The sequence below is a fragment of the Macaca fascicularis genome, chromosome 18, assembly GCF_037993035.2.
Source record: "Macaca fascicularis isolate 582-1 chromosome 18, T2T-MFA8v1.1".
NCBI classification, from domain to species: domain Eukaryota; kingdom Metazoa; phylum Chordata; class Mammalia; order Primates; family Cercopithecidae; genus Macaca; species Macaca fascicularis.
In genome coordinates, this window is record NC_088392.1 from 65,024,153 (window position 1) to 65,051,984 (window position 27,832).

Sequence of the window (27,832 nt, forward strand, 5' to 3'; positions counted from 1 at the left end):
GAATTTGTGACTCCTGTCTTGATCCTTTTATCTCCCAGTGAGGAAGGCTACACATAACCCTTAAAGTTGATGCATCATGTTTTGGGCTTGCTGGACCATTTGTGGTCTGATAAGGGTAAACTTTTTCATCACAAAAACTACCCAATTACAGGCTAGTGGTCAAGGTATTCAATAGACAGTCAACACTCCCTGCCATCCACAGGTATATGGTATTATTTTGAGTTGGGAAAGGCTTTTTCATATTTTTGATTTTACCTCAATCACCTTCTTCTAGTATATATACCTTCCTAAGACAATTTAGCCATTGAATGTGGCTGTTCCCAGGAAGGGATTATGTTCTCTTTCACTTCCTGGATAATAATTAGGATGTAAGGGGTGAGGGTTTACATAAGCCTCTTTTGAAAATTCTGGATCTTTCTTGACCATTCCTGGGCATGATACTCTTTTCAGTCCCCTCAAAACAACCCTACGTAAGCCTGCTTGGATCACCCTCTGGGTGGAGGCACAGGCAGAAGGGGACCTGCAGGACTCAAATTTGATTTTAGGACTCAAATTTGGCCACCTGGGTGTTCTTGTTGGACTGACATGGTAAGGGGGCATAAGGATGATGACTGCCTGGTTGAGTACACTACTCACCGAGTCCCCTACAGTGGCCCACATGTGCCAAAGTAGGGGATATGGTGGGTCTCTGCCAGTTTCATAAAAATGCCCTTGTCCTTCTCACGTTTGATCTCTCTGAATGAAAGGCATGGGTGTGAATATAGGATGATGTTTTTAAGGTGATATTATAGCTCCTGGAACGGGACACACTAGTTTTGTGGCCATCGAAGAAGAATAACGACCTTGGCACTGGAGAAGAGAACACCTCAGAACTCAGGAGGGATGGAGCGGTGAGGGAGACTAATACTACTTGTCTTTCAGAAACTTCCCTGGACTCTTGATTCCGAAGGTGTCACTCTCTCAACCTGACACAAGCACGTTAAATTTAACTGACTTCTGTGCCTGTCATTCTCCACCAGATGGTTCTAACAAAACAGCAGGGAAGAGCCCCAGTTTCCTGCACCTCCCCTGCAAAATACCCTTTCAACACCTCTGGATGTTTTCCTCATCACTCTTTTCCAGCTGTCACTCAGTCATCCCATGCAGCAGCTGAACGCCTCCAGTCTGGCAGCGTGGACCAACAGGACAGGTTGGACTGACTGTCCTCAGGTGAAAAACAAGGACATGGGAACTGAACTGGGAGCCTTAAGGTCCACCAGCCAAGTGGAATCCCAAGCTGACAGCATGGACAGCTGGGGCCCTCCAACTCCCGTAGGTCCCACCTGAAGGAGGAGGCAGAGGGGCATCTATTGTAAATAATGATTCATTCTTAGGGGAACCATGAACGCTCCTGCAACTACACATGTTGTATGGAAGCCAGGTATGGAAATAGTGACAGCTATGGAAATCGTGGTGAGAAAAACATCCCGAGGTGTGAGCGTGTTTTGCAGGGAAGGTACAGGAACTGGGGCCATCCCCTGCTGTTTTGCTGGACTTGTTAGAGCTGTCTGGTGGAGAACAACAGACACAGAAGTCTGTTAAATTTCAGACAAATTGTGTGGAATCTGGCACCTCAGGGGTAGCCGTAAGAAACTTCAAGTCAGATGTTAAAGCAAATATCACCAGTAAATTACGTAGCTCTCAGATGACTGTGGAGAGCTCTCCAAAATGAGGTTACCCTTCTGTATTTGGGAGAGATTCCCAGAGAGATGGTAGATATGTTATTTGTGCCCACCCCAAGGCCGGCTTTTTCTACAATAGGAGTCATCCAATTAGAAATAGTACAGTGGCAAGGTGTGGTGGCTCACACCCATAATCCCAGCCCTTTGGGAGGCTGAGATGGGCAGATCACTTGAGCCCAGGAGTTCGAGACCAGCCTGGGCAACCTGGTAAAATTCTGTCTCTACCAAAAAAAAGAAAAAAAAAAAGATTAACCAGGCATGATGGGGCATGCCTGTAGTAGCTGAGATGGGAGGATCACTGGAGCCTGCAGTGAGCCATGATCATGCCACTGCACTCCAGCCTGGGCAACAGAATCAGACCCTGGCTCAAAAAAGAATGAGAAAAAAGAAAAAAAAGAAAGGAGGGAAGGAAGGAAGGAAAGGAAGGAAAGGAAGGAAGGAAGGAAGGAAGGAAGGAAGGAAGGAAGGAAGGAAGGAAGGAAGGAAGGAAGGAAAGAAGGAAAAGAAAGGAAAGAAAAGAAAAGAAAAAAGAAAGGGAGGGAGGGAGGGAGGAAGGAAAGAAGGAAGGAAGGAAGGAAGGAAGGAAGGAAGGAAGGAAGGAAGGAAGGGAGGGAGGGAGGGGTACGAAATTTGTCTTAGCTGAAGAGATTAATGACACCACTTTGGGTCTTGAAGGCACTGAAATCATCCTTGGTTCATTGGCCAGGGCTGTTAGTGATGAGAGAACTGGCCTAGACTTCCTCATCTCTTGTCAAAGCAAAGTCTAAGCAATCACTAAAACATCCTGCTGTACCTAAATGAATTCCTCAGCCAAGTGAAAAGGTCAATACAGAAACAAAAGGAGAAAGTCACCTGACTTATAAAGTTAAGTCCCTTAGGTTTATGGAATTTGCTCAGCTGATTGGATCCAAGATACAGGGGCCATGGTTGAGGTCAATGCCACAAGCTACCCTCATTCTGCTGCTTGGAGTTGTCCTGTTGATAGTGGACATAATTAAATGTTACATGAAATCAATTGATTAGATTTGGCCCCGGTCTCTGTCAATCAGATTAATTAGAGTGGCCAGAGATTTGGCATACTCATGGAAAAATCACCAGAATCCAAGATGGTGTAAAAATCAGGGATGAATATTGGTGGGAGAAAATTCTAGACATATCTCTAATGTTTCTGCACATCCTGCGAATGATGCAATAATTGTCTTTCTCCAGGACTATCTTTTCAAGGACATTTATAAAGCAAATAGATAGAGATAGTGTTTTCCTTCAGAAAAAAAAGGAGATAATTTGCTTATAGTCTTAGAAGATTAAGACAGTATCTTTTTCTGGAGCAAAGGACAGGCATGCTTATTGTCCATTGTAAAAGATTTGGGTTCCCTAAACTCCGGAATGCTGTCCTGTAGCATATCCATCTGGGGCAATCCCCATCATTTCTATGGGACTTGAGAGGAAGGGAAACTTATGCAAAAACACTGATGCTCACGCTGCTTGCTGTTCTGTGAGTAATAGAATCCATTTTCTCTGACCCAGGAATCTCCTATCTTCTGTCAGCATCCGTGAAACTGTGACAGGCTAACTTGTAGCTTGCAAATAGATAAAATCTCAGAACTTTTTAAATTCCTAACAGTCATGGAGTGTGATTTTGGACAAGCCATTCTCTCAAAAATAAAAAACATTAAAAATTAAAGAATTCTGTAAAAATCTAAATACTTCTAAGATAGATCCACAAAGCTATTTTTAGTTCATTTGTCCTGTTCACTTTTTGAAATTCCTTCATTAATTCATTCATTCTTCAATTTTTACCAAACACTACTTAAGAATGATGTAACAAAATACAAAACACAGCATATTCTTACCTGCCAGAGCATGCAGGCTGGTGGGGAAGGCAGAGACACCAATCATCATATAGTATAGGGATCGTGGAGCATATCCTATGGTAAGTGTCATGAAATAAAAGGGCAGGGTGCTAAGAGAAAGAATATCTGAAGGGACCCTCATTAGTTGAGGGTGGAGGGGGGACTGGCCAGACAAGACATCACTGAGGAAAGGGCAGTGAATTGAGATATGAAAGGCATGTGGCAGTAAAGTAGGTGACAGGGTAGGGAAGAGCCAACAGCCTGTGCAGAGGTTCTGAGGGAGAAGATCTTGGCATACCCCAGTGTGGTGGAAGTAAAAAAGCTGGGGATAGAGGTTCCAAATGAAGCTGGGGAGTAGGGCAGAGGCCAGATCAGGCATAGCCTTGTATTCAATCATTTTAAGGCTTGGGACTTTATCCTACGACCCGTGGGGGCTGTTAAAATGTCAGTCTCATAAGGAGACAGAGTAAATCTTCATCTCTCTCATTTACCACAATATTCCTAGCACCTGGAACAGTGCCTGGCACATAGTAGGTGCTCAATAACTATGTCTTCAATTACTTGAAAGATACAACTTGCATTTTTGAAAGATCACTTTGGCTGCTATGTGAGAATGGATTGAAGCAGATGAAATCAGAGCAGGAAGACAAGTTAGGAGACTATTGCACATCCTAGTGATAAATTAAGTAGCTTGGACTAGGGGGCAGCAGGAGAGATGACGCATGTATTCCCTTACACACACCCTTTTGGTTTCATTAATCCTTAAGGATCTAGTCAACTTGGAAAATCATGAAAGATCATCAAATACAATGTTACTAATAAAGATAGTATATTACATGATGCTTGGAGTCTCTGGGGTTAATGGCTAGTTATACGTGGTTCCTGGTGCCAGCAAAGACAGTGAAAGAGGAAACTTGCTTGTGAAGACAAAGCAAAAATTGATAACTGAAGACACATGCAGTAAAACTTCCAGGCTCAGCAGAATAAACCCCAGAGCCTTTCCTCTTCCAGACTTCACCAACTGTCTCCCCAGCCTGATGGCCCCTTACTCCCATAGGTCACAGCGAGTTGGAGCCTGACCTTGCCATTGTGAGGAGCCCTTTTGCTCCTGTGAGGATGGTAAGCATTTTCAGTGTATGTATGTGTGCGTGTGTGTGTGTGTGTGTGTGTGTGTCTGTGTGTGCGCATGCGTGCTCAGCCCAGCTCACATCCTGGTAAGAAAGAGCGCCTTCCATCAGTTTATGAGAGAGAATGTTAAGTGAGTATGTGAGAAAGAGGGGCATTAGAGGTGAGAGAATAGGACACTGCCCCTCCAGGTCACATGGCATCCGTGCCCCCTGTGTCACATGCCACAGCATTGGGCATGGCAATTCCTGAAGCAGAAGCTGCAAAAGAACTGGCCAAGGTTATTCTGGTGCCACAGTGGTCTCCATCTCCCAGCCCAGATGGCCAGGAATGCTACGAGGCAGAGAACTTTGCTCCCAGTGGAGAGCTGAGCACTTGGCACCGCTTAATTCATGACCACTCACGCCTACTGGACAGGTTCGCTTTCCCTTTTGAAGGGCAGGGGGTAGGCAAGGGCCCCAGAGGGAGTTCTTATTGAGAGACAGTGGAAAGGCTGTTCTGGTTCTGTCTCAGCCCTGCTAGGCATGCCCACAGCCCAGGTGGGGGCTGAGCAGGCAGGAACACTGAGCAAAAGCCAATGGGGCAGAGATTTAAGATAGGTGTCAAATGACAGAATAATACTGATGGAAATCAGCCACCAAGTGGTCATTCATTTTAAATATTTCTTATAAAAGGAAGAAAAAGAAACTGTCAATGGTTATATCTAAACAAAAGTCCACAAAAAGAACTAAACTAAAATATGTTATTATTCTGATGTCTTATGAGGTAGACAGCATGTTGTATGTGGCTACCTCTTTTTAAAGCTTTCCATGAAAAGTAATTACTTTAACTGGTGCATCTGCTCCCAACTCATTCACAGTGAGTGGAGACTGGGGCTGCTACCTGTGACCTTAAATTTGCCTTTGAGTTAAAATTGTTTTCACCATCTTTAAGATGTTGGAACAATATTCTGACCGTGATTTTCACTGTTTTTAAGTACCAGCTGGTATGCTTTGCTCCTTCGTAACTACCAACACCCAAGGGGCATCAGCCAATATGGATAATGACATGTCCCAAAAGGGCAGCCTTGCACTTTCACCGGGGTTTGCATGGGAAGTTTCTGGGTGGTGCTACCTTCAGAATCTGCACCCAGATCTTGGGCAAGCCTCCCACATCCAGTTAATTAATTACCCAGGATCCCATTGAGTATAGAATTACAAGCTTCTGAAATAACCATTCTCACTGTGTGGACATCCCAATTTCACAGTTATAGGTAGATTTTCACACCTATTTTATAGCTATTTATGACATCAAAAGGGAAGAGAACTTTGAGAAATAAATTGTTTTAGTCTGTTTTGTGCTGCTATAATAGAATGCTACAGACTGGGTAATATACAAACAGTAGAAGTTTATTTGACTCACAGTTCTAGAGCCTGGGAAGTCCCAGCTCAAGGGGCTGCATCTTGTTAGGACCTTCTTGCTCCCTCATAACATGGCAAAAGGTAGCACATGGCAAGAGGGCTTGAGAGAGAGAGCAAGAGAGAGCCAACTCACTTTAATAACAAACCCACTTTTGAGATAATGGACCCTCTCCCACAAAAATGACATCAATCCATTTGTGAGAGTAGAACCCTCACGATCTAATCACCTCGTAAAGGTGCCACTTCCCAACACTGTTGCAATAAGGATTACATTTCAAACACATGAATTCTGTGGGACATATTCAAACCATCAGAGAAATTAATAGTTGTTTCTTTTCTCTGGGATCCGCCTTATTGTTTGAAACTTTTTCTCCAGCTCTCTTGCTTCATACCAGATGCCTGTGACTTGAGAGGCATTCCTAACCAAGTGGTCTTGTCAGGGTTTTAGGTAAAAGACATGTAGGAGGCCTAGCCTGCACTCATTTAAGCTAAGCAGTTATTAGGTGAATGTGATGGTTAATTTTATGTCAACTAGACTGGGTCATGGGATACCCAGACATTTGGCTAAATGGGGGTGTGTCTGTGAGAGTGTCCGGATGAGATTAATGTTTGAGTTAGTGGACTGAGTAAAACGGACTGTCCCCTCTAATGTGGTGGGTTCATCAAATCCGTTCAAGACTTGAGTTGAACGAAATGCTAAGAAATAATTCTTTGGCTGGGCGCAGTGGCTCACACCTGTAATCCCAGAACTTTGGGAGGCCAAGGCAGACAGATCACGAGGTCAAGAGATTGAGACAATCCTGCCCAACATGGTGAAACCCCGTTTCTACTAAAAATACAAAAATCAGTGGGGCATGGTGGTGCGCACCTGTAATTCCAGCTACTCAGGAGTCTGAGGCAGGAGAATTGTTTGAACCCAGGAGGCAGAGGCTGCCATAAGCCAATATCGTGCCACTGCACTCCAGCCTGGGTGACAGAGCAAGACTCTGTCAAAAAAAAAAAAAAAAAGAATTCTTTTTCTCTAAGTAACTGTCATAGAGCTAGGAGATCAATCTTCTGCCTTCAGATTGGACAGAATTTAGACCATTGGCTCTCATGACTATCAGGCCTTCAGACTTGGGTTGGAACTATATCATGGGCTCTTCCAGATCTAGATTTCTAAGCTTCCATAATTGCATGAACCAATTCCTTATAATACATATTTATTTTTATATATAAGGATTATATATATACATACAAAATACATGCATATGTATTTTATATGTGTATATATGTTATATATAGGTTCTGTTTAATGTCATATATATATATATATATTTGTTCTGTTTCCCTGGAGGACCCTGACTAATACAGTGTGCTACTCAAAGTTTTGGAAAAACATCTTCAGTGGCTTCCTATAAACTCAAATGCCTACAAACAAATGTAAATGAGTGTCACAGCAAGAGAGAGCATGCCATGTCCTCAGGTCCCAGCCAGTCTCCACTCCAACTGTCTCTTGCTGTGTCAAATTGTGGGTACCATCATTGCCATATTTTTCCAGTTTTTAAAAGAAATCAAAAGTCTGGATATTTTTGTCCATGTTGGTAAATCCTTCAAAATGTTTAAAACCTTGTGTGAGCCAACAGTTCTAGTCTGTGAGCTAGATCTGGGCCCTGGCTGCCAGGGTGCACTCTCTGCTCTAAGGAGGTAGTGGGAAATCTTTTCGGATGGTAGGAAAGGACATGTTTAGAAATATGTCCCTATTTCTAAACTTGGAGTGGCTGCTCCAACTGCTGCATGACAACATTAATTCTTGCATTGATCATTTGTCCCAGGCTTCTCTACAAAGCAACTCCACAGCATATTTACATTTTCCCATGAGACTGTGGAGAGGAGCAAAAGAGAATAAATATTATAATCTCCACGCTTATATTTTTTACATTGAGTTAAACATTCTTCAGAGGGTGTGCCCCATGGAAAGGTGACAGAAAAAGTTGCACCATTTCAACTACATGTCAGGCCTATATTCTCCCCCCAATATGAACTTCACAGTAGTTATTCCTGATGCACGTTGTTTTTCCTACACTTTCACGAACACACTGACATTTGGCTAAAAATGCTATCAATGCTGGGTGAGGGAGAGACATAAATATTAATTTCAGTCAACACCCCCATGAATCATTTAAAACCTATTTTTCCTATGAATAGCTTGATTTTTTTCATTCTGATTATTATATTTTTTTAACTTACTACTGCTCTTGAAAGACGTCTTCACTGTTCTTCAACCTCCAGAGATTTTCTTCTCCCATTAAGCTGTGCCTCCAATGCCCCCAAGGAGCGGTGCAAGGTGTATGGGAACACCCAGATGGCTCTGAAGGTGTTTGTTATAGGCCCTCCATTGTATTCAAATTAATGGCACCACATTAGCATGGGCTGCCCTTTGGTGCTCATTTGTTCCTGCACTCCAGGGGTTAAAGAAGCCGCATGCTTTCCAGATGTTCAGTAGCTCTTATAAATGAAAGATTAGCGATTTTTCGCTGCTGCTGCTACTTCCTTGAGTCCCTGTTAAAGCTGATATTTTCTTTAGGTACTTGCTTAGTGTCTGAGTCAGAAGAATCTTCTCCCTGAGGTACATCAATCAATAGCATGCACAAGAAGAACAAAATGTAGAGAAGGTAGACATGGTCTGTATTAATTTGTTGACTACGATAGTCTTCCAATGACTGATAAATGCTTTTGAAATGCGGATCAAATACATGTAACATTTTTCTCAGTCTAAAAAACTAAAAAAAAAAACCAAAAAACTCCTTTTTTTGGTGAGAATGTCTTTTGTTAGGGCTATGACAGGAATATCAACTTTATTTTCAAATCCAGCCTTTCTTCCAAGCAAGAGATGTAAGTGTCTGCAATATGACTGTATCTAACTCAAAGATGCCACCAACAATGTCTTCCCAGGAGAGAAATAGGAAAAGTACCCAAAATGGATTCCAATAAATGAATGCCAGTTTAGCATCTACCATGCTTGCCTTTTGTATACAGAGACACTCCCAGGTTCCTGCTGTTCTAAGAGCTGTTCAAGCATTGAATAAGTAGAGTTCCAATGAGACGAAACCTTCTGCCTCAGCTGGTGTTTAACAAGCTGTTTTCTTGCTACAACTCAGTCAGGATTTCTCTAGCCTTAGCAGAATTACATTTCACATCTCCTCCTAATACATTTCCAACACTCCTTTTACCGAGCCGGAATAAAGACACAGACCAACTTAAATAGAAAAGAAAAGCCTGGCGAATGCCATTAGTCTTGTTACTACCTTTTTGACAATGGAGAAGAAAGTGGCTGATAGGCTAAGAGGGAGCTACTGGCCTTTAAGGGCTGTGGTATCTAGGATGGAATCTTTATGGAAGCTTGAGCTCCTCCAATGGGATGCTCACTATGACCCCCTTTTGAGGTAGAGATAGCATGGAAGGAGACTTGAGATGACAGTAACACTTGAAGTCTTAATGCAAACCTAGGTCAGTTTCAAGGATGGGAGTCCCAGTCACTTACACATGAAATAAAGTTTTTGAAAGACAGCTAGAGACAAAATATTTATAATATACTTATAAGATTGACATCTTCAAGAATGCCAGCTCAGAATGAATTGCCATGGCCACTGTAGGGGAGAAAAAACCTTTTTCCTTCTAGTCTCCTAGTTTCAATGGCTTGGTTCCAAGAATCAAACTGATAAGAGACATTAACAAGAGGAAAAACAGTTTAATTATGTACATGAGCAAGCAAGCGTGGGAATTTCACGAAGAAATAGGACTCAAGGAGACGGCCAGTTGATTGAAGCTTATAGATGTTTGAAGCTGACATACCATCATAAGTTGAACAAAGAAAAGGGATTTGGGGCTTCTGGGCAGGGAGACAAGTTTCGGGAAGGGGAGAGGAGGAAATGGTAAGTACGAGTCATCTTGTCATGCAGATAAGAATCTCCCAGGTGACGAGAGAGGTCTTGGAAGTAGCACTCTTCCCCATACAGAGACATTGTTACTCATGGAAATTTTCTTTATAAATATAAATTTCCTTTAAAAAACGGGTGGGGGGAAATCTTTATTTTTAGACAGGTGGAGGTAAAGAACTTTTCCTGGGTCTGCAGGTTCTCAATTTTCTTTAACTCAAAATAATCCTTATACCAAAGTGGCACATTTCAAGATGACATATTCTAGTACCATTCATCCCTAATACCACCAGCATGGTCAGGCTGGTACCCAGAGAGAGCCTTTTAAGGGGGAAGTTTTGTGGTTTTCTCACAGGTACACAGAATGCTGGCCTGTGAGAAGCAAACCTGCAAAACAGAGGTAAACATGAAGGATGACCAAGGTTGGGGAGAGGGACTACTGTAGGGGGTGAGAGTCCAGGGGAAAATAATGCCAAGCCATGCAGGAGAAAGCAGGAAACACCTGCAGGAGACTGGCCGCCTCGGCTTCTCCCTTATCTGCCAGGGTTCTCCAGGGAAGTCTTGTTACAGGAGGAATTTCCCAAATGACATCAGCCCTATCTGGCACGGCGAAGGCTTGGAGCAGACACCTGAAGGAGAGGCATTCAGTTGATTGACTCAATATCTGAGTTGTGGAGGTGAAGATGATCGAGAAGATTTCAAGGGGATCCAAGAAGAAGTGATACAATGGAAACCAGAAAGGAAAAACGCAGTGGTCAAGGACAGGCAGGAAAGTCAAAAATAAGGTGCACCTTAAAAAGGTCTTAGAAGATCGCCTTCTGCTATTTCGACTGTGAAAACGATCAGGCACAGGCACATATAAGAGCAGAGATAGGCAAACTCACCTTAAGGAAACAGACTTGCATCAGGTTAGCACAAGTCAGTCAATATATTAATATAGCTGCAGAAGCCATGTGTAAAACAAAGAGAGGTTGTTTGGCAAGAGAAATTTTCTAAGTGTTAAGTCACTTGAGCGGGTAACCCAAGCATTTGAAGAACAAATCAGTACATCAAGAACTAAGAGGCCTAGACCCAAGTGAACCTGCTTCTTTAAGGAGAAGGAGCGAATGAATTATTCTTCACTTGTAAGATGTGAGCAAGTCTGGCATCCCTCCGGCCCCCAGGACCCCAGTTACCTGCTCTGCACTAGATCATAAGCCCTGGTGCTCCTAGAAGTTGCATGAAGAGGACTTGAACCTGCAGCAGTGGTGACCACTGCTCTCCCCAAGGTCTCTTCTTGCTCTGCAGGTGGAAAAGCTCGTGCTCAGGTCTTGCTTCTCATCTCAATTTTCATTAGTGCAGAAAATTTAAAATGATGATCATAATTCAATGATAGCCATTTCAAACTTTTTCACTGCTAGGGAATGCTAGAATATCTTAAAGCAGCAGGTAGGAGCTGTTGTCCACCTCCCCATCAGAAAACCAAGCAGTTAACATCATTAGCATTTGACAAACCATTACCACCACTGCCACGTGACAGTGGGAATTTAACCTGACACTTCTCACTTGCTTCATTAGTAAACCAGTGTAAGCACTTAATAATGAGAATCTGTGTTTTATTTTTGCTTTGGTCCTAGAATTCTTCTCATCCTCTGTGCTTTCCATCAGGAAGTAGATACAGTCCCTGGTTCACTTGTAAGTTTCACAACCAAACCTATTTAAACGCAGATGTGCTAGTGGATTGATTTTCTTCTCTTTCCTGGTACAAAATAAAGCACCGGAAGGGGAAGGAGAGAAAGGAACTGATAAAATATCCATTTCAACCCAGAGAAGCACACTGTCTAAAGAGGCAGCTTTGCTCTGCCAATGGTCTGTATCTCAAGCAGATACTCCAGAACAGAATAAATTTCTCTAACTCAAACTTCCAACACTTGGCATATATACCTTTATCAACCTACCAGATTCCAATAAGCTTCACTCTTAGGGTGTCAGTTCTGTTCCAGGAAAATGTTACCACAGTTAGGTGAAAAAGAAAAGCACTATCTTTGATCCTTCGCTAAGTTACTGAGACCCTACCCATAGACAGTACCAAAGATGTCCAGGCACACAACTGCCCTGAATGGAGACAGTTGTGGAGGCTCTGTGGATACAATTCAAATAACCAACAATACAGGTTACTGATTTCATAAAGCCAATACCTGCCTATCCTAGTATTATGTACATGACAGATCAATGGGTTATCACACTGGATCATGAAGATGAAGTAGAGTTTATTTAGAAAGAATAAGAACAAGTAATGGGCATCTCTTGCATGCTGAGTAGAAGCGTGTTATTTGAGTTACCTCTGCTTTCTCCTCCAGCTCCAGGGGTAGGTCTTGTGGGTATAAGCCAATTAGCACCCGACACTCCCTAGACATCCAATTTAGCAATTAGTTGAGATATAGAACTTAAGTTAATTCAACAAAAAAATGCCTGAGGTTTATTTTCATGGTCTTGAGACATCTCTTCCCGCCTCCAACCCCCTCCCCAAAAAAAGAAACAAAACTCACTTCACTTGTGTTTTCTCTCTCTCTCTGTCTCTTCATGGAAAATGAGTTACATTGCCACACCAATGGCATTGGCAGCTCTTCTGTGACTATGAGGGGATATAGTCCTAAGATGAAGCTGATAACGTAAAAGGTGGAACAGAGAGAAAGAAAGAGACTGGATCCTGGTTTATGCTATTGGAGCATTGGAGACATCCTGAAGACACCCTACTTATAGACTATGCAAATACGGGAGCCAAAAATTGTGTTTCATTGTTTAATCCAGTAGGAATGGGGGTTTCTGTCCCTTGGAACCAAAAGCACCCCGGCTGACACTCAGGAGACAAGTCAGAACACAACGCACTTGGGCCCAGCAGGAGAAGGGGATACTTTGATCACCTTTAATGTCGGCTCCATCTTTGCAGAGACAAAGACACAAGAAGGAGGGGATGGCATGTCTTAAGAGTCACCTACCCATCAGTGCCTCTTCAGCCGCCTCTCTCTTTATTAAACTGGGAAGAAGTAGTGTGGGAAGGAGCAGGGAAAGAAGAGAGTGGGAAGCAAGATACAGAGGAAAGACGCCAACTGGAATGTGCCCGCATCATCCCTGGGCTGCCCTGGAGCTTTCCATATGGGCATTAACTGATTACACAAAGCACTTGCTGGAACTGCTCTACTCTTCCGGGCCGTATACTTAAAGGTGCAACTATTAGTGTATAAAACTGAGTTTAATGTGTTTTCATACATAATTTGAAGTGTAATTAGCTTTGTTATTCATATTATCAGGAACCTCAAGCTTTGGTTTCCCAAGAGAAATCTGTGTCCTGCACCCATCATAGGAGCTAACTGGCCCGTTCTAATACTTTCCCTGCCCAAATGCAGAGAAGCATCGAGGGGCAGTTAAAAGCATTGGAATTGCTGGCTCAGGCTTCACATGATCAGGATAAACAAACCTCCAGCCAAGCAAGTGAAAAACTTGGTTTGCTTTATTTCTCTGCTTTCCCAAGTCACAGCAGTCAAGTCTTCAAGCCAAAATGCCTCTCAATACCTTCTAAGGATTTAAACTCTTGTTTTTTCTTTTCCCTGGGGATCCCAAGTATAGTAATTTCATAGTCTGTCTCCAATAGGTACTATGACATTTTCCTGTTATTATTATTATTGACACCCAAAAGAACCTATCTTCAAACATATTCATTATCTTTTCCAGCCAGGGAAAAGATGGTGAGAAATCCATCTGCCACAAGCACAAGTAGAAACTTGTAAAACAGGGCGTCTGCCATAAGGCATAAAGAAACTTATGACAGAATTGGAAGGCAAGAAAGGTTTTGAGACAAAGTCAGTAAACGCCATCTGTGTAGGCCAAGAGTCATCCCAAGATTTGGGAGCCGCTAAGAAAGACAGAGGGAGAGGAGGACAAGAGCAGAAGAGAAACTTAGGAAACAGGCTGTGTGCTCTTAAGGGAGACTGAAAAATCATCACATTTCTTCCACACAGTTGGCTGATCAACTAGAAGGAGAGTAGGTCAGCTACAAGCCATCCCTTTAATACTCTCACTTAAGTCACCCAAGAACTCAAAACGCAAAATGTGTGCCCTGTGGAAGGAATCTTTTGCCTTGTCCTTTTTTCTGCCATTAGACAAAAAGTGTGTGAAACCCTTATTGACACAAGAATTAAGTTATCATGATTTTGGAGAACTTTAAAATGGCTTGGGAGAATTCTCAATGCTGAAAGCCTTATTTCCATGAATCCCCTACATTTCCTTCCTTTATTGGCATTTTCCTGGCTACCTTACTCCTATTCCTTACCTCTTTTATGTCTTCTTTTCCTATCCGAAGTGTTTTAGATCATCTCTGGGCAGCCCTTACATCTGACCCTCCTGTGGCAACATGCTCATTCTGAACTTCAGCAAGAATGGGCCAATAAGTACACACACAGCACACACACAACACACACACACAAACACACACACAAAACACACACACACAACACACAAAAAAAACACACAACACACACAAACACAACACACAAAAAACACACAACACACACAACACAAACACAACACACAAAACCACAATACAAACACACACATGCAACACACAAAAAACACACAACACACACAAACACACAAAACACACACATGCAACACACACAAACACACATACAACACACATACAACACACACAACACACACAAAAACACACATACAACACACACAAACACACACACATAAACACATACCACACACAAACACACACACACACACGTACAACACACAACACACAAAAAACACGCATGCAACACACACACATAGCCACAACACAAAAAAAGCACACGAACACACATAGAACACACAAACACACACATACAACACATACACAACACACAAATATACAACACAAACAACACACAAACACACACAACACACAAACACACACATACAACACACAAACACACAAAAACACAACACACACACAACACACAAACATACAACACACATACAACACACAAAAACACATGCAACACACACAAACACACATACAACACACAAATACACATACAACACAACACAAAAAAACACATACAACACAAAAAACACACATGCAACACACACATAGCCACAAAACAAAACATACAACACAAAACACACAAACACACACATACAACACACACAAACACACACACCACACATACCCACAATACAAAAAAATACAAACACACAAAATACACACATACTAAACACACAACAAACACAACACAAAACACACAACACACACAAAACATACACACAAACACACGACACACAAACAACACACACAATGCACAAAAAACACAACACACACATACAACACACACACAAACCACAAAAAATACATACAACACACAAAAAACACATACAACACACACACAGCACACACACAAAACACACACACAACACAACACACATGTACTTCTGCCTTCTCTTATGCCCTCAACCCAAACCTGCTTCAACAGGCAACTACAGAGATCTTATTGCTGATTGTCAATGAAGAGGGGACAGAGAGGCTTCCTCCCACCTAGCCTTCAGCCCTGGACACCAGCCTGTCCACAACAGTAGCAGTAGCAGAAGCTCAGCTGTGTGAGTTCCAGCTGGGCCCCAGGCAAGGTACCCTGCATTGTTGCATGTATTTAAAATGCATTACAACATCCCAAGAAAAAAGCACTTATCATGGACCCCGTCCTGCAGTTGACGAAAGTGAAACTCCAAGCAGTTAATGCATTTGCCCAAGGTCACAGAGCTAGCAAGCAGTGAGGTGGAATTAGAACCCAAGTGTGTGTAACTCCCTAGCATGAATCCTTTACTTCCAAGCTGCCTTTGCGTTTATTCCCTAAGCAGCAGCCCTGGGAACACCCAGGAATGAGCCAGGTTGAGGCATGTTTTGGGGGCAATGGCATCTTTTTGATAGAAACAAGAAGATTCAGGGTGTGGTGCTGGATGTCCCCACGGAGAACAGGCCTGAGAGGGTTCATTCATCACGGCCAAGCCAGGTGACAGTGGCGTTCCACCTCACCTCCATTTAACACTATGGGAGGTTACACATTAGGGATTTGGAATCACAAAACTCCCCAGCCCCTGAGAAGCCCAGCCAAGCACATAGTTTGCAGGTTATGTAAGCATGGAGAACAACTTCAGACCGGAGTTGTTTTCTTCTCCAACCCCTCCCTCCTCTGCTTTAAATAAGGTCAAAATGAAGTTATTTAATCCAAAAATTGTAAAAATAAAATGCTAAATGTCAAGCAACTTAGGCATTTTAAAGTAACAGATTATATTCTGCATTAATCCACAGGGATGTCTTACAAAGAGAAGTGCTTCTCTTCCCTATCACTGTTTTCTCACACTGTTCTCCCGGTTATTATTATGGCTCACTCCACACTCAAATGGTAACGTTTAAATTGATCAGTCCCAAGAATCTCCCCCACCTAAGTCAGAGACAGCTGCTGAAAACGAGCTGCTGGAAGGCTCGGGTGGCGATTCTGCACTGCCTCTTTCTTTTGTGCATTGTCTAAAGGAGGAGCCAGTGCATGCACACCTTTCAGTGCAGACAAAACGGTCTTCTTTATCTATAAAGCAGCCACTTAGATCAACCAGACTGGCCACAGGATGTCACTGTTACTCCACACACACACACAATAGCAAGTGCGCGTTTCCACCAGGGGTTGGATCTGGTCCGGGACCTGGGCTCCCCTCAGCCCTGCCTGTCACAGAATTGTCATCCCTTCAGGTGGCACACCGCAAGCCAGCAGCGCGTGCCCTGTAAAAGCCATATAGCCTGACCCATTGTCTCAATATTCGCATTGTTCTGTATCAAAGGGGACGGGAAGAGAAAGGGAAGCGAAAAGAAGAAAAGGATCAGCGTGGTCCCTCACATCACGGGTTCTCCAAGAGTTGGACTTTGAACATTTGATGACCTTGGATACAGCCCGGGTCCTTTTCATATATTTTATAGTGTTATATAAGGATAAGAACATCTTTCGCTTATCTTTATTTTCTAGAATTTCTGGAAAGGATATGGAATACTTAAGCTGTCCTTAAGCTGTCTTCACTCTTCACGTGGATGCTGCTTTGCATTGGAGCCTGAGATGAGGCCAACGCTAGTTAAATGCTTTCCTTTTATCCCAACAAAGCACCTGCCTCCCCCCACCACCCATTCCTCAAATGTCTCCTAGACTCAGGGGCAAGCCGAAGTCCAGGAAGAATGCATGCTCTGCAGCTGGCAAGCAAATGCCACTTCGCAGTTGGTATCATGGAACTCTTATCAGGGAACACGCCAGTAGCCCCTGCTGGAGCAGGAAAGTCACCTTCTATTCATGGCGGGCAGCTATTCTTCTTTCCTTGCTAGAGCCCCCTCAGAGGGATGGTTTTCTTTTTATTTTATTTTATTTTATTTTATTTTATTTTATTTTATTTTATTTCATTTCATTTCATTTCATTTCATTTTTGAGACAGAGTCTCACTCTGTCCCCCAGGCTAGAGTGCAGTGGCGCGATCTCGGTTCACTGCAACCTCCGCCTCCCGGGTTCAAGTGATTATCCTGCCTCGGCCTCCTGAGTAGCTGGGATTACAGGCGTGTGCCACCACGCCTGGCTAATTTTTTGTATTTTTAGTAGAGATGGGGTTTCACCGTGTTAGCCAGGATGGTCTCAATCTCCTGACCTTGTGATCCACCTGCCTCGGCCTCCCAAAGTGCTGGGATTACAGGCATGAGCCACCGCGCCTGGCCAGAGGGATGGTTTTCTATCCATGGCTCCTCCATAGTCCAATTCCCCTTTGCCCCCATTTTCTACCATTATCCTCAGTGTATACTCTACACATCATTGGCATGAAATGGTTGAAGCTAGAATCATAGACTACCATAGCCAGTGGGAAGGGGTATTTTGGGTAGCCAGGGAGACATTTAACAATACAGCATAAAAGATAATCACAGAACAAAGGTACTTTGACTCATAAAGATGGGGAAAACCTTTTGCCTTAGAAAAGTGACTATAATGTAGCCTGGAAGTAGCTTTCATTTCAGTGGAAGTTACAGCAGTTGAAACCTCCTGCCACATGTCACCCTACTTTAGCTATACCATAGCAGCAAAAAGAATTAAAACAAATAAAGCAAAGAGTTTCTTGTAGAGTGAGCATTTAAGAAAGGAAACTGATTGTTCCAGCCTTTGCAAGGATCTGTGCAGTAGCTAAGAGCTAGAGCTACGTAAATACAGTTGATGGAGATTTTGTTAATCTCCACACTAACAGTCTTTCTGCATGATGATATCAGTATAAGAAAACAGTTAGTTATTTTGACTGGAAGTGGCTTGGATCAGTGTGAGGAGTGGACCACCTCAAGATCTGGGAGAAAATCAGTAGGCTAAAGAGAACCAAATAAGACACAAAGAAAATCCAGACCAGGACAATTGCCTTAACTATACTTGCCTTAGGATTTGAGCAATTCCCTAATGGTAATGGTTTAAAATAAATGCCAGAATAAAATCTAATAATTGCTTTTCTTTCACATTCATATGACTATTTTCTGTATCTACATTGTGTTAAATACAAAGACTATGATGAACAAGGTAGCACATTCCCTGCCCTCAAGAGGTTAATTAGAGAGACAGATAAAAATGCAGCTAATACAGTGTGAGAGGGACTGTGTGTAATAAAGAGTCTGGCTGGACTGTGACCTCAGATACTGGGGGCTAACCTCTAAACCCTTGGGATTCCTGAGTGATTGGAATGTTTGTTATTCATGGTGCACCCCTCAGACCACACCTGCAGCTGACGCTAAAAAGATGACTCAGGACTAGGGCTGGCCATGCCAAAAAGGCCAACAGTATGATTAGAAGGTTGGTGCCTGAGTCTTAGGATATCAGCCTGACCTTCAGGGAGAGGATGAGGCCTGGAGACCGAGTTCAGCTGCCTGCCGATGATTGAATCAATCAGTGTATGTAATGAAGCTTCAGTTAACACTCTGGAAGCTGAGCTTGGGAGATCTTCCCTGCTTGGCAATACTCTCTGTGCGTTGTCACTCATTGCTGGGAAGGTAACACATCCCTGAGGACACTGGAAGCTTCGAGTTTGGAAACCTCCCAGACTTCTTCCTGGCTAAATACAGCGTTTTCAGAGAGTTCTGTGAGTCTCTCCAGTGAATCATCAAACCTGGGGGTGCCTTAAGGGATGGAGACCCCTAAATTTGTACCCAGCTGGTCTAAAGTGGGGGTACCCCCCAAAACCCCCAAACTTATGGCTGATGTCAGAAGCCTTGGGCAGACTTCTATCTGTACTGAGGACTGGGCTCCACCTGAAAGTTTGGTCTGACACTGGAGGGGCTAGAATAAAGGCAATTGGGGGTGCCAGAGGCACACAAAGGAGAGAATTTGATCCCGACTGTGGCGGGTGGGGAAGAAATGCCAGGAAAGCCTTCCTGGAAACATTCTCTCTGGCACCTGGAGGAAGGATGGTTAAGCATTTGAGCTCAAAGTAACCCTTGAGAAAAGCAGACTCAATCCCAAAGAGGATGTTTCCTTCTCAACAAAGCACTGTCTTGATTTCAAACACCCAAGTCACAGAAATACTTCTGGTTTTGCTCAGGAAGTTTCCCTGTCCACAGCGTGCCCAGCCAACCACTAAAGAAGGAATTCAGGCTCCCAGAGAGGACAGAATCGACAAATTACTAACCACACCCCAAAATGATGCTGCGACAGAGCAGGGGCGAGCTGCGGGTTAGCCGCGGGAATCAAGGTGAAGACGGGCTCACCCAGTCACACCCTAAACTGCTCCTCTCATGGAAGGAAGCGTGTATTAATTTCCCTTTGCAGAGACAAGTTACTAGGCACTGAAAGTTTCTAAAATTTATTCAAAGTAAACAGTAAGTTCTTAATACAGGGGATCAGGCCATCAAAGTATTATATGGCAATGATTGTCCTCGATTATGTTTCCTAAGGGTTCTTATCCATGAGGTGCTTCTTGAGTAAATGCATACGGTTTCTCCCTTCCATCCCTGCCAATTCAGATATACTCCCCTCCACAAGCTGGTACACATTCAAAGGAGAAAGTGATTGAAGAGACCAGGAGGAAGTGTTGACCCTGGATGGAGTGCTTCGGCACTGCACACGCTGCTCTACGCTGAAGGATCTATTTATAGGTGAATTTATTACCTCAGTCTTACTCTACACAAGAACGGAGCCCAATGTACCCTCAGCCTCCAGCACTCCGGCAAGGCGGTTACTCAATAAATGTCTGTTCAATCAAATGAAGTTAAATAATAACTCTAAGCAGAAAATAAACCTCTAGTAATATCATTTCTGATTTCTGAACATGGTCCTGTTTTGAGTTAACTCCCATTGGAGCAGGACACTCCAGTGAGTCTCCTTCCTCCTCCCCAACCCCGTCACAAGCCCACCTGCCATTGCTGAAATGAGTGACTGCCTGCTCAATCTCCAGATGCCTACGTGAGGGGAAACACTTACATCATCCCTTTTCTCCTCCTCATCTGCCATTCGTCCCTCACCTTCATTCAATTATTCAACAAATGTTCACTGAGCACCTGGATCTACTTGCTGGGAACATAGCTGGGAACAACCCCATCCTAACAGAGCTTGCCTTCTTCTGGGTAAAACAGTATAAGTAAGTAGCATACAGAGTATATTAAACAGTAATAAATGCAAAGGGTATAAAGCAGAGATAGTGGCAAGGACACAACTGGTGGCGAGGGGCGCGATTTTAGAAGAACAACCAGAGGAGGGCCACGCATTGGAGCAAAGAGCTACAGGAGGTGGAGGGTGAGCCACATGGACTCCAGGGAAAGAGCTTCCATGCAGAGGACCCAGTCAGTGCACAGCTGCGGGGCGAGAAAAGTGGAGATTAATGCAGCAGAAACAGAATGAGGAGATGAGAGCAGAGAGGAAATAGAGGCAGCTAAGAGTGCAATGTAGTAGATGTTACTCTGAATGACATAGACAGCCATCAGAAAGGTTTTCAGCAGAGTGCTATCATCTGATGTGTTTTCACAGGATCGTGTAAGCTGCTGGGCTGAGAGGGATTGGAAGGAGCAAGGGAGGCTGGCTAGGGGCTACTGTGGATGTCCACGCAAGAGATGTGGACAGCTGAGACCAATGTAGCGGCAGGGAAAGTAAAGAAAATGATCAAAACCTGTGTATAATTGGAAGGTGGAGATGACCGGATTTGGTGACAGATCAGACAAGGGATGTGAGAGAGAGCAGTCAAAGACGGCTCCAAGGTTTGGCCCATGCTGCCAGAAAGAAGCCGCTTTTTGAGATGAAAGATGAAGGCTAGGAAAGAGCAGACCTGGGAGGAAAATATCTGGAGCTTAGTTTGGGGCTTACTAACCTTGAGATTCCTGTCGGACATCCAAATGTTTCCTCCTCCTGATGAGGAGGCAATAATTATATGCATATATATTTATAAATATATTGTGTGCATATATGTATAGCGTTTGTATGTGTGTGTGTATTTGCAACTTGGAGGACATGTCCAGGATGGAGATACCAGTTTTGGAATTAACAGCATATAGATGGCATTAACCAGAGAGGAGAAAAGAATTCACCAAAGAAAAAAGAAGAAGGAAAAAAGGAGACAATATCTGTCAATTGTCTAGAATGGCATCAAAACCAACATGCATCCCATTAATCATATTCCACTCCAATTCTTCCCTTGCCCGTAAGTCCAGGACAGAGCCCACTCTTTTCTGTGGCAAAAGAGGTGGACTTGAACTTGGGGTGAAAATACAGTGGTGGCCACTCAGAATGTAGATTGTATCTGGTATCAGTAGTGTTTAGTGTATCAAGGTCTTAGGAAGCAAGTAACTATTTCAAGGGAAATGATACTTAAAATGGTGCTAAAATATCTTAAAACTAGAGTGAGGTTGAGGTGAAGAGTGAGGCTACAGTTGGGAGGGGACAAACTGCATCCCTTTCTCATTTCCTATTCTTGCCTGTCTGCAAAACAGAGGCCATGGACCTTCTGCCTCTTCTATTTTCCTCTAGGTGACTTTAAGCTCCACAGTTTTGCCACAATCCACATTATGTCATTCTTTACAATAAAGCCAAATTAGTAAATGCATACCTCAATGTGATTCAAAGTGGGTAACTTTAGAACAAATTTACAAATCAAAAAAGAAAATAACTTGTTAATCCAAATACCCCAATTTTGGGCTCCAAAAAAAAAAAAAATCTAACATCGTGGCAGCTCCATGCTCAGGGTGAACAACAACAAATAAAGAAGGCCTGAGGCTTGCTCTTAACTGTGATAGAGGCTGGGGGCAGGGCAAGGGTAGCGGGGAGTCCTAGACAAATGCTCCATGTATTTGCTGTCTCTGGAAAAAGCATTAACTTTGCCAAAAAGGGAAAAGTTAAACAAGCAGTAGCTCATTTCAAGTGGATGAAGGACTTAAAAAGTGAGCGTCACCTTTCTTGGTACCTCTAAATGGCCATCTCTTGATCCTGGAATCGCAGAAGCTGTGATGGGGAAACCGAGGCCTAGAGCAGGTTCTCATTCAAAGTTGCAAAGCTGGAAAGCTCCAAGCCCTGTGCAGAGCCCGTACCTTCTGATCGCCAGCCAGAACATTCTCGACACCACAGCAAATTGGTTCTGAACTCAAAAAGAAAAAAAAAAAAAAAAAAAAAAACTCTCATTTGGGGTTGAATCATCTGAAGTTAGAATTTCTGCTCTGTATTAGAAAAAACAAAAAAATGCTTTCCTAAGTGTTAAGAGTTCAAGGTGTCCCAGTAAAGAACACACCACAGGTCTGTAGCAAGAGAGGTGGGAGATGAAAAATACCTTCATTACTGACAGGGTTGATGGTGGAGGTCATGGTTTCTAATTGTGGGGTGGGCTTCCCTACCCGAGTCTCCGGATTGGACAGCCTCCCCCACCCATTCCTCCGCAGCACAGGGACGGAGTGGCCGTGTGAAATGTACAGATGGAAAGAAGGAACAGGTGCACCAGATGCAGGCTCTCTACGGGTGGCCTCGCTCCTGTAGCGGGCAGGGCATTGGGGACTGCGCTGCACAAAACCCTGTTATCTCTAGGAACTTACCATGTGATGAAATCATTCCTTTCCTCTTCTAAGAGGAGCCAGAGGGGCATCAGGTGGTCAGGAGTGTAACTGCTAGTGAAGCTCCCTCGGTGGCAGGAACTTCAGGAGACTGCAAGCGGCATGAGGAGAGCAGAGCACTCCTCTCCCCTGATTGTGTTCGACTGCAGGAGCCACAGTCTCCCAAGCTGCGAGACACAGAAAAATCTCAAGTAGCAAATGATGCGCAAAGCGATGGCAGGTGCCGCAAATGATAGTCATTATGACAGAGTAGAAGGAAAGGCGGCGGGAAGAGGGAGGTAGAATAGGGGAGAGAAAACGGGTAGAGAGAGGTGCAAACCAGCTAGGGATGTAGGAGGTGGAGACCCCGCCAGAGAGCCTGCAGGTGTGAGAATGGCTCATGTGTGCAAGAGCAGGCAGCGCGGCTGGGACCCACATGGGACCGTGAAGACATGATGCTGCAGGGAACAATGTGCGTCTGCAATGTGCTGCAGCCAGAGTCGCTGTAACGTGGTGCTGTGCTGAATGAAGTGGAAGAAATGCTATTAAACTCGTGACTCCATGAGGTCATAATATTCCCAGTGAGCCCACGCCTACAGAAATACACCCAGCAAGCAGGCTTTCCAGGAGCCCCCTCTAAGTTATAACAAGCTGCCTGTATCCTGCTGCCAGGATGCAGAGAAAAAATGAAAGCCAGTAACCAACTACATTATAAACTTAGTGACCTGCTTCACCTCCCCTGGTTTAGTGACGAGCTCGGCTGCCTTTTGGGCACGGAGAAAGAAACATAAGGCTAGGATTAAGTTTCCTGGCTTTTGAAGTCATCAACACTCAAAAACGCTTTCAGCTGGCATTTCTCTCTTATCCAGTCAGCTTTGATGGATTTATTTTCTTTGCCCTATTTCATGGAAGTTGCTGGGGCCCATTTCCGCAAAGATGATGGCCGGGGAGTTTTTTAAGGTGGACACGAGGTGGCGCTGTCTCTCCAGCTGTTTCGGTACTCTTTTAGGACGTGCAGAGACTGGTTTCATTAAAGTCCTTAGAGCTTTCTAACTTGCAATGAGAGTGAGGAATTCAATGGTCAGAAAGGCACTCACTTACTTTCTCCAATCTGTGGGTCTCCGAGCCCCGGGAGAGCGGTAGAATCCTTTATACACTTCACAGTCTCACGGTTTTATTTCTCTATGTAGCAAGTGAAGCAATTAGAAAGTAGTGCTGTATTCAGATATTCATAGTCAGCAATTGGAATTCTCGCTCGTTTTGGACTCTGGCATTTTGATTTGTAAAACAAGTCTTTTTCCTTACTACAAAGTACCAATGACTTTCCAATTTATTTTTAAAAATTATCTAACAGCGTGCCCCACTTGAGGACATTTCTATTTCTGCTAAAAGACCAGGATATCTTATATGGATTAAAGCCTAAAATTTCTGACCAGGAGATTGTAAGTCTTGCAGCTCTGGAATAGACTGAGTATTATTTTCCTTTGGGATTTATGGAGATAGCAGCAATGATCGGGGGTGGTCTGCCATGAAGAGAAGACAGTACCTCCGTGCAGTTAAGCCCCCTTGCTAAAATCACATTAGTGTCAAAGATACAATTAGGCCCCAGGCCTCCTGATTCCTGATGCAATGCTTTTTTCGTGACACTCCTCTGTCTCCGTGAGTCCAAATATCTACACGTGCCTGGACTGATAATACATGTTACATGATGTTTGAAAATTTTTACTGGGATATCTGTAATTCTAAATAGACATGCCAAGAAACCCAGTGGCTTCTAAGCAGCATGTATAGATTCAAGAGAAAAGCAATATTCTAACTTCTGGCAAAACGTCAAGTATCAAGAATATCACTCACCACAGCTGACTTGATAAGGATGCTGCTGAGGGACCAGCATGCTGCCTCAGCCCAAATATCTGCAATGGCCCCTCCCGGGGGACAGGGAGCTGGGTGGCAGAGTCCCAGGATTTTCTCTCAGATCTTTTCTCTGAAGTGCTCCCAATCCTCTCCACCCCCCACCCCTCTCTCTCTCTCTCCTCTCTCTCACGAGAGCCTCGCCTCCCAGAGCAGAGTTAATTAGAGCACAGACTTCCAGCTTCTGACCACAATATGTATAAGCTGTGAGTGGAGGAATAAATCTGATCCGAAATTTTAAATCTGTGTTTTCCTTGATATTGACAGATCTTACTGTTATTTGGGCTTGTGACCCTGGAATTTGTGTTAGTTGATTTTATATTGATGCATATTTTGCATGCTCTCTAGTCCCAATTACTAAGAGATGAACATGTTTCTCAGGCAAAGGGTCCACTCGGGTTTCTAATATTACTGTCCCTAGTTTCATTCAGAAACTGGAAGGTTGAAGTCTTCTTCATGATAATAAGCTGCTTGCTTCCACAAGTTTGGGTTTTTTCTGTTTTATGAGAACTAGACCGTTCAGACCTAATTACAGGTAAAACGTCTAATATTTCAGGTTGGTTTTTTTAAATTCTTTTTTTTTCATTAACGAAGTGTGAAAAATTTTACTAATACCCTAGATACAAATTTTAAATCAATTAAAAGAGACATTTGAGGGCTGCTGGGAGGGGGAAAATTGAGGAAGTTATCTCATTTTCTAGAGCAATGAAATAATATGGATGCCATTCATTCATTCATTTATCCACAGAATGTATATGGAAGAGTTAGTTTATAAGGTATAGAACACTTATTATATTAGGCTTATTATACATGAGGAACTAGGGAGAGATGATGGTGAACCAGAAACACTCAATCCATAAATATTTTGTGAATCAATAAACAATGAATGAATAAATACATTGCATTTATATTATTTCAATTTAATTATTTTAGATACAGCAATGCTATTTTCCCCTACCCCCATTTTGGCTTTTTAGATTTTTTTAAATTGTTTTAATTGACATAATGATTGTACACATTTATGGAGTACATAGTGGTGTTTCGATACATATACTGTATATTGATCAGATCAGGGTAATTAACATATCCATTATCTCAAACATCATTTCTTTGTGCTGGGAACATTCAATATCCTTCTTCTAGCTATTGGAAACTATTTAATATATTATTGTTAACTATAGTCATCTACACTGGCATAGAACACTAGAACTTAGTCCTCCTATCTATCCAAATTCAGTTTTAAATGATTTCACTGATATATACTCTGGATGCAAAATATTATTCTCTAATCTGGCTCAAATACTTCTTATTTGATCCAAGTTCCTTTATGATAAATACATGCGGCTTACTCCTCCACTGATGATCAATTTATCCCCCTAGTAGCCACCTGGCCTTAGAGAAATTCACAGTCCCAAAAAATCATGAAATCAAATGTCTGCAGGGCCAGGTGCTCATTCAAAAGCGAATCAGGTGGGGCTAGGCCAGGACTGAGGCGAGCTGGATAGCAAAGCTCCAGGACCTTCTAAAGGGCTGATGGCCAACTGTTGCCTCAGGGAAGCAAAGCTGTATTGTGAGATCTTCAAGTTAGAAAATCTATATCGCTGCACAAAATCTCTGATTTCTGAATGATAACAAGAGATTTTGTTAGAACACTGCACAGGCCAAATTAAACATGTTTGTGGGCTGGATCCAGGCTGTCAATCTGAAACCTCTGATGTATAGTTTCAGATTAAATGAAGCCTTTAGTGAGATAATAAACCCAATCTACCAACCTAATTCAGAACCACGTGGCTTTATGAAGACAGCTTCCTTCACAGCTAGAATTTGTTTAATCCCTAAATGGAAACATGTATTAATTAAACACAGCACCATCCTATTGACAAATTCGGTGACTATCACCGGAACTTCCAACACGCTGGTGCAGAAGTTTGATCTAGAAGAGGGTAAGAACTTTTACAGGGAAAGGTTACCTACATTGTAGTTGCTCAGCTTTTTTTACGTAAACAAAAATTAAGAGATATTGAAGCTCTGCAAAAGTCTTCTTAAGATGTAGAAGAGTACGGAATTTTTATTATCTTAGCAGAATCTAATATAATGGCTCAAATAAATCAATAGATTTATTATCAAAACAAAGCTTCAGGCCAGGCATGGTGGCTCACGCCTATAATCCCAGCACTTTGGGAGGCCAAGGCTGGAGGATCATGAGGTCAGGAGACTGAAACATGGTGAAACCCCGTCTCTACTAAAAATACAAAAAACTAGCCGGGCATGGTGGCAGGTGCCTGTAGTCCCAGCTACTGGGGAGGCTGAGGCAGGACAATCGCTTGAATCCAGGAGGCGGAGGTTGCAGTGAGCTGAGATTGTGCCATTGCACTCCAGCCTGGGCGACAGAGGGAGACTCCGTCTGAAAACAAAAACAACAACAACAACAACACAAAAAAAACAAGCTTCAAAAGAGTTTCTAGGTTATTATTCCTCAATTTCTCATAAAAGCAAAGAAAAAGTTGGCTGATGCTTTAGATCATGTATTCACTCAACAAACATTTATTTTTGTTCCTAGAATAACTTGGCATCTTGAGATACTTAGTTTATTGTGCTCTGAAGGCTTTTCAGTACAGAGTCTGACTTTCAACAAATCATGTTCAACACATATTTATTAAATACTACTTTCTAGCAAATTTATTATAGAAGCAGATTTGACCTTTTGGTATTGGCAACATGAAGAGGTCAGGTGTGTATTAAAATATCTCACGTACCACATAAATATATACACTTACTACGTACCTATAAAATTTAAAAATAAAAATAATGACCAGGCATGGTGGCTCAT